Genomic DNA, 8500 nt, shown 5'->3' with positions numbered 1-8500 from the left:
TGATACTCCATAGACACGCAATTTGTTTGGAAGTCGTTTGTGAGACACGGTGTGAAAAGTCTGCTGGATATCTAAAAATATGGAATCAATTCAATACTCCTTGTGGATGATATTCATTACTTCGTGAGAATAAAGAGCTAGTTGTATTTCACAAGAACGTTATTTCCCTGTTTGTCAATAAATTGTTTTCTTCGAGATAACACATAATGTTCGAACGCATAGTATATTCCAATTTCCTACTGCAAATCGACGATAGAAATATGGGGCTGTAATTTAGCAAAGTACTCCCATTTCCTTTCCTGGGTACTGGCGTGACTTGTGCAGCTTTCCAGTCTTTAGGTACCAATCATTCGACGAGCGAGCGGTTGTATATTATTGCTAATTATGGTGCTAAGTCATCAGACTACTGGGAAAGGAGCCTGACTGGTATATAATCTGGACCGAAACCTTGCCTTTATTAAGTAAAAAGCTGCATTACTACATCGACGATATCTGCTTCCAGTTACACACGCTAGTAGTTATTCTTTATTGATCTGCTTTTTATGTTCTACTCGTTCCATCGCTATTTTGTTATTTTACTTTCAAGGTAGCAGAATTCCTTGTCTTTGTCTACTTGATGGTTCAATATGTTCAAATGGCTCTGAGCACTATGGGACTCAACTGCTGTGGTCATTAGTCCCCTAGAACTTAGAACTACTTAAACCTAACTAACCTAAGGACATCACACACATCCATGCCCGAGGCAGGATTCGAACCTGCGACGGTTCCGGACTGCGCGCCTAGAACCGCGAGACAACCGCGGCCGGCTTTCAATATGTTGATGATAATTTTATCGCAAATATCATTTCTGCTACTCTTCATTACTCTCGTCTTTCTTGGGTTTACTTATAATTCATTGTATATGTTCAGCAGAGTGTTCATTCCACTCAACGTGCCACGTAATTGTTCTTCACTTTCAGGAAGAATGGTTTCTTGATGTATACGGTGAATAGCAGAGACGAACACTACATCTTTGCCTTACATTCTTTTCAATCCGAGCACTTAGGTCTTGATCCTTCATTCTTATCTTCCACTCTTGGTTTTTATACGTAATGTATATCACTCGTCTTTCCCTATAGGTTAGACCTATTTTCCTGGGACTTTAGATATTTTATCCTATCAAATGCTTTTTCTAGGTTCACGAATTTACACGTCATGATATTTCTGGTGTCTTGCTTGCATTATCAAGCCCAACGTTAGAACTGCCTCTGTGACGCCTGTGGGGTCCCGGGTTCCATTCCTGGCCGGGTTCGTAATTTTCTCTGCCCGGGGACTGGCTGTTTGTGTTGTTCTCATCATTTCATCGTCATCAGCATTCGTGATACTGGCATGATTGGACTGCGTAAAAACTGGACTATGTAAAAAAAACTGGACTATGTAAAAAACTGGACTATGTAAAAAACTGGACTATGTAAAAGAACTGGACTATGTAAAAGAACTGGACTATGTAAAAGAACTGGACTATGTAAAAGAACTGGACTATGTAAAAGAACTGGACTATGTAAAAGAACTGGACTATGTAAAAAAACTGGACTATGTAAAAAAACTGGACTATGTAAAAAAACTGGACTATGTAAAAAAACTGGACTATGTAAAAAAAACTGGACTATGTAAAAATGGGACTTTCTACGGGCTCTGATGACCTCGCAGTTGAGTGCCCCACAAACGAAACACTATCATAATCTGTGGTGCGCTTAACTATATTGGCGTCCAAAATTGAAGCAGCAAACCGCTATTTCCCTGTCTTGTGTCTAACTCATGGTATAAACATACAAACAGTCAACAGATGTCGGTACAATCGTGTTCTGCACGGAAGGCGGCATTCCGGTCAACTGACGACCAAGCCAACGATGACGTCAGGGCACCAATCAAACGGGGTAGTGAGTGCCGTGTAGTCCCACGTGCACAGTCGCTGTGTGTACAGTCACAGACGGAGCAAAGAAGACCCCTACCGGACTATCTGGTGTGAAGGGCCTTAAGAAGAATGAAAGCAGGTCCTAAACTGATGTGGACTGATGGCTGCAGAGTAAAAATCTCGTTCTGGAAACATCCCCCGGGCTGTGGCTAAGCCACGTCTCCGCTATATCCTTTCTGTCAGTAGTGCTAGTTGCGCATGGTTCGCAGGAGACCTTCTATAAAGTTTGGAAGGTAGGAGGCAAGATACTGGCAGAAGTAAAGCTGTGAGTACCGGGCGTGAGTCGTGCTTCGGTAGCTCAGATGGTAGAGCACTTGCCCGCGAAAGGCGAAGGTCCTGAGTTCGAGTCTCGGTCGGGCACACAGTTTTAATCTGCCAGGAAGTTGCATATCAGCGCAGAGTGAAAATCCCATTCTGGAAACTTGCGAAAATCTCTACAGGAAGAATGGGCGTTATTGCTTCAACACGAGATCGATGACATCATTGACAGCATGCTCTGTTGTTGTCGGGCCTGTATTGCTGCCAGAGTTTGTTACACCCCATACTCAGCTCATTAACCAGTTGTCGGAATGTGTGTGCAAATCCATTAAGTTGGAAAAAACGAAGAATATTTTCTTCTATTTTTTTCTACCGTTATGCATATAGTAGTTATTTATGTTCTGCATTCATTTCATTGTTTCTACTTTACTATCACATGTTCATACTGCTTCGTGGCAAAATAAAGTAAACCTTGCAAAATTTCCGTTTTCTCCTATAATTTGCGTCACCAGTGTATTCGAACGCCAAACTGATCGTTATCTAATAGATCTTCAGTTTTCCTTTCCATTCTTCCGTATATTTTTCTTGTCAGGAACTTACATGCAGAAGATTTTTATGCTGTAGCTCTCGGGCGCATCTGCCCTTGTTATCTTCGAGGTCGTGTGAATTATATTTTTTGGAAGCCTAATATATCGTCAGGATCTCCATTCTCATATATTGTACACGCTAACTTGATAGTCGTTTCGTTTTCAATCCCTCTCTCCCCCCCCCCCCCCTTATTGATTTCAGGAATTGCTATTTATCTATACCAACTACATTCTCCTATCATAATTCTTCCAAAGTTCTATGTCGCTCTCTTTGTAATGCTGTATTCCCAAAGTGTTTCATATCTACTCTCGTTACTTCGTCAGTCATTTCGTCAGAGAAGTTCTCCCTCTCGTAGCGGCTTCCAGTGCACTCTTCTCGCCTATCTGCTCTCTCCTGTGTGTTTATAAGTGGAATTCGCATTGTACTCTTGTACTCTTTCTATTTCAATGAAGGTGATTTTGACTATTCTGTGTGCTGAACCAGTCCTTCCGAAGACCATTTCGTTTCTGCTTTCTTCACATTTTTACTGCAGCCATTTCATTCTGGTTTCCATGAATTTTTAATTATTTCGTTCCTAAGTGATTTGTATTACTATATTCCTCAATTTCCCCGAATATTTTAATACTTTCTTCTTTCGTTGACTAATTGAAATATTTCATCTGTTACCCAAGGTTTCCTCTTCAATTCAATTGTTGTTTGTCGAAGCCATTATCGTAGTAACTATGGCTTCAGAAAATTTCAAATAGACCTCATCATTGCTCATTGGTTCAATATCCCGCTTCTTTGCGCATTGATATATACGGGGGGGGGGGGGGGGGGTCTCTCCAAAATTTCAACCTAAACTTCACTATCAAACTGTTATTCGAGTCTGCATCTGCTCCTGGATATGGTTACTAATCTAATGGCTGTTTTTGATTCCGTAACTAATCAAGACGTAATTCAGCTGGAATCTTGCCTTTTCGAAGCATAGCTCCTCCTCCTGTAACTTTTGAACAGTGTATTCGTTATTAGTCACTGAAATTTGTTGCCGAAAAGCATTAGTATTTCTACTACCAAGTTTCTTATTCTTATGAAATTCTTTCTTACTGTTCTTCCCCTACCACCACGTTACAATCCATAATGATTATTAGATTAGTATTTTCTTCTACACAATGAATTGCCCGTAAAGGAGCCTCACACACTAACCCTATTTCATCATTCTCTACTTGTGATGCCGGCATGTGCACCTGAACTACTACTGTTGGCAATGGTTTGCTTTCGATTCCGATAAGACGAAGCTTATTACTGCAATGTTCGTACTAACTCACCATCTGCCCTATTTTCCTATTCATACTGAGTCCTGCTCCCACTTACCATTTCCTGCTGCTGTTGACCTTACCACATATTCGTCTGATCAGAAACCCTATCTGCTTCACTGATCCTTCTTTCTTCTAGACTGAGTATTTCCATTTTCCTTTTCATGATGACACCGAAGTCATCCTGGATATTACAAAAGTTGTAACACGATTTCTCAATAGGTTGTGTGAGCACCACGGACCGCAATGCATGGTCTGCAACTTGCTCCAATGATAACAACAAGCTTGGTTAGGGGCTCTTTTGGTAGGACGCTTCACGCTCGGCCAGTGCGTTTGACAACTGCTAGATGGTCGCTGATCCATGTGGACGTGCTATAATACCTGTCAACGCAGAACGCATTCCACATGTGCTCGATCGGATTTAAGTTGGAGAGTGGGCAGACCAGTCCATTCGCCGAATATCTTCGTGTTCCAAGAAGTCTTCCACCTATACCTGAAGTCGCGCATTGTCGTCCGTAAAAAGGTCCGGCTAAGTGCTCGTAGGATTCGCACACTGAGGGTTCCGTACAGACATAATTATATACGTAAATAGTTCACTCATTCTAGTAATCGAGAATCTCGACGATTTTCTACTTTTGTCGATACCCATACTTCCAAGATAGCGATCCCGGGAATCCAAAGACTTTCGAGACTGTGGAGAAAATAATAGTTTTTCGTTTGACGTAATTATAAATTAACAATATCCGGATTTGTTCCTTCATTTCTCTTGTGGAAGCTTGCTGCTTACCAAATTCCACGATTCTAGGTCAACGGGAAGTACCCTACAGGTTTTCATGAGTGAGTTAACATCAAAATACGTGGCTTAAAAGGCCGGATCTTTTGATTGCGTGGACTTGTAAGCTTGAATTTACTACACCTTCATGTGTGACACTTATTGCAATTTGACACGTGTAACCGCTTTTGAGAAAAAGTGTGTATAACAGTTGAACAGACAGACTGGCAGACATTCAGAAGGACAACAAAGTGATTGTACAGGGGTTCGTTTCTACTGATTCACGTACGGAACCCTATATATGAAGCGAGGGTCGAGTCGACCCCTGAAAAGACGTACGTGGGGAAGGAATACAGTATCACAATAACATTCACCGCTACGTGTGCGGGGTTGAAAGATACGACAACACTATGCCTCCACGCACCGCAACTCCTTGGTCACCAATACGATCATTTTCGACAGTGTTCTTGGGTGCATTAGTCATTCCCACCTCTCGCCAAATGAGGACACGTCCATAAATACCTTCAGTAATACAAATAGAGGACGTAGGTTTCAAGTGCTACTCTGAGATGAAGAGGTTAGTACAGGCGAGGAATTCGTGGCGGGCCGCATCAAACCAGTGAGAAGACTGTTGATTCGCCTTCCCCCGCCCCCCCCAAAAAAACCACACTACCGGACGATATTCGTCACATTACATACTTCTCCCAGCCTGCCGATGATTCTTCCCCATACGAAGTGATCGAAATGTTGACTCCGAGCCAAACCCGTTTGGCGGTATAGTCACGCTGACCTCACGCCACGGACTTCCTGCTTCGTGTGCGTGACAGGGAGACCTCTGGCAACATGCTCCCGTACTTTCTTTCAGTTCGACCAAGTACTTAGTACGTTAATAATATTTTATCTATCGTAGAGCAGTGTAGCTTTTATGGTTATTGCATTCAGATCGCTCCTGACGATTACGATTGGGTATTTCACGGTTATTTCTATTTCCAGTGAAGTATCATCTACAACGAATCGGAGAGTAGTGGATTTCTTACCCTGTTTGTTGTGCAATAAGCTACATTTCCGTCCAAGGTCAACTGCCAGTCTTTACATCAATAGCTGATGCTCTGCAGCTCTTTCGATATTCAGCTAGAATCTTCTGGAATTGGAACCTTCCACTACTTTTCCTGTGATCGGTTGCCAGTCATGAAGTCAAACGTTATTCTTTTGAAAGAATGGCGTATGAAAATAGTAGTACCTTCACCACTTCGCAGCGCAAAGGTTTTGTGTGAGGGGTACTCAAAGGCTTGTCTGCGATCAAATGCTTACATATGACGCGTCTCGTTCATTCTGCATTGAAATGTTTCGCCAGCGGCAAGAGCAACGTCTGGCACTATTCCAGCAAAGTTACGAGGGTTGCCCGGAAAGTAATACACCGCTATTTTTTCAGCAGAAAACAATGCTACAAATGCGAAACGTTACTATTTGAAGTCTCCTGAATGAGCGCGGTAAGTTTCCATCACTTCCGATAGATAGCGTAGCTGCAGGACAGTTTCAAAATGGCGTCTGTAGGTGACGCACGTTACAGGCAACGTGCTGACATTGCAGAGAAAGAAACTGAGGTAATACTCACAAACGCTTGTGCAGAGTCTCTGGAGCATCTGCTGTCGACATAAGTACATTTAGTCGCTGGACAGGGAGGGTGAGGTCATCAGAAGGCGGTTCGTCGGAGCTCCACGATTTGCAGCGGTCGGGGAGACCATCCACGGCCGTCACACACCTGACACACCTGACCTAGCTCCCTCGGACTTCCACTTGTTTATGCCATTAAAGGATGCAATTTGTGGAAGACATTTTCAGGACGATGAGAAGGTGACTCAGACAGTGAAGAACTGTGTGAATCTTCGAAAAGACTCACTATATGCAATTCAGAACCTGTAAGAACTTTCCACCCAGCATATGCATAAAGTACGAAGAAGAGCACATAGAAGAGGTTGACAGTCTTAACTTCCTGGCATTACAACTTGATAATAAATTCAGTTGGGAGGAGCACACCACAGAACTGCAGAAACTCCTTAAGAAATCTGTATTTGCAATTCGAGTGTTAGCAGACATAGGCGACATAAAAGTGAAAAAGCTTGCATACTTTGCCTACATTCATTCCATAACGTCATATGGTATAATACACTCCTAGAAATGGAAAAAAGAACACATTGACACCGGTGTGTCAGACCCGCTATACTTGCTCCGGACACTGCGAGAGGGCTGTACAAGCAATGATCACACGCACGGCACAGCGGACACACCAGGAACCGCGGTGTTGGCTGTCGAATGGCGCTAGCTGCGCAGCATTTGTGCACCGCCGCCGTCAGTGTCAGCCAGTTTGCCGTGGCATACGGAGCTCCATCGCAGTCTTTAACACTGGTAGCATGCCGCGACAGCGTGGACGTGAACTGTATGTGCAGTTGACAGACTTTGAGCGAGGGCGTATAGTGGGCATGCGGGAGGCCGGGTGGACGTACCGCCGAATTGCTCAACACGTGGGGCGTGAGGTCTCCACAGTACATCGATGTTGTCGCCAGTGGTCGGCGGAAGGTGCACGTGTCCGTCGACCTGGGACCGGACCGCAGCGACGCACGGATGCACGCCAAGACCGTAGGATCCTACGCAGTGCCGTAGGGGACCGCACCGCCACTTCCCAGCAAATTAGGGACACTGTTGCTCCTGGGGTATCGGCGAGGACCATTGGCAACCGTCTCCATGAAGCTGGGCTACGGTCCCGCACACCGTTAGGCCGTCTTCCGCTCACGCCCCAACATCGTGCAGCCCGCCTCCAGTGGTGTGAATGGAGGGACGAATGGAGACGTGTCGTCTTCAGCGATGAGAGTCGCTTCTGCCTTGATGCCAATGATGGTCGTATGCGTGTTTGGCGCCGTGCAGGTGAGCGCCACAGTCAGGACTGCATACGACCGAGGCACACAGGGCCAACACCCGGCATCATGGTGTGGGGAGCGATCTCCTACACTGGCCGTACACCTCTGGTGATCGTCGAGGGGACACTGAATAGTGCACGGTACATCCAAACCGTCATCGAACCCATCGTTCTTCCATTCCTAGACCGGCAAGGCAACTTGCTGTTCCAACAGGACAATGCACGTCCGCATGTATCCCGTGCCACCCAACGTGCTCTAGAAGGTGTAAGTCAACTACCCTGGCCAGCAAGATCTCCGGATCTGTCCCCCATTGAGCATGTTTGGGACTGGATGAATCGTCGTCTCACGCGGTCTGCACGTCCAGCACGAACGCTGGTCCAACTGAGGCGCCAGGTGGAAATGACATGGCAAACCGTTCCACAGGACTACATCCAGCATCTCTACGATCGTCTCCATGGGAGAATAGCAGTCTGCATTGCTGCGAAAGGTGGATATACACTGTACTAGTGCCGACATTGTGCATGCTCTGTTGCCTGTGTCTATGTGCCTGTGGTTCTGTCAGTGTGATCGTGTGATGTATCTGACCCCAGGAATGTGTCAATAAAGTTTCCCCGTCCTGGGACAATGAAGTCACGGTGTTATTTCAATTTCCAGGAGTGTATTTTGGGGTAACTCTTAAAGTCAAACAAAAGTTTTCAGAGTCCAAAAGCGTGTAATA

The sequence above is a fragment of the Schistocerca gregaria genome, chromosome 4 (assembly GCF_023897955.1).
Source record: "Schistocerca gregaria isolate iqSchGreg1 chromosome 4, iqSchGreg1.2, whole genome shotgun sequence".
NCBI lineage: Eukaryota > Metazoa > Arthropoda > Insecta > Orthoptera > Acrididae > Schistocerca > Schistocerca gregaria.
The sequence above is the reverse complement of the archived record's forward strand: the minus strand, read 5'-3'. Positions refer to the sequence as shown.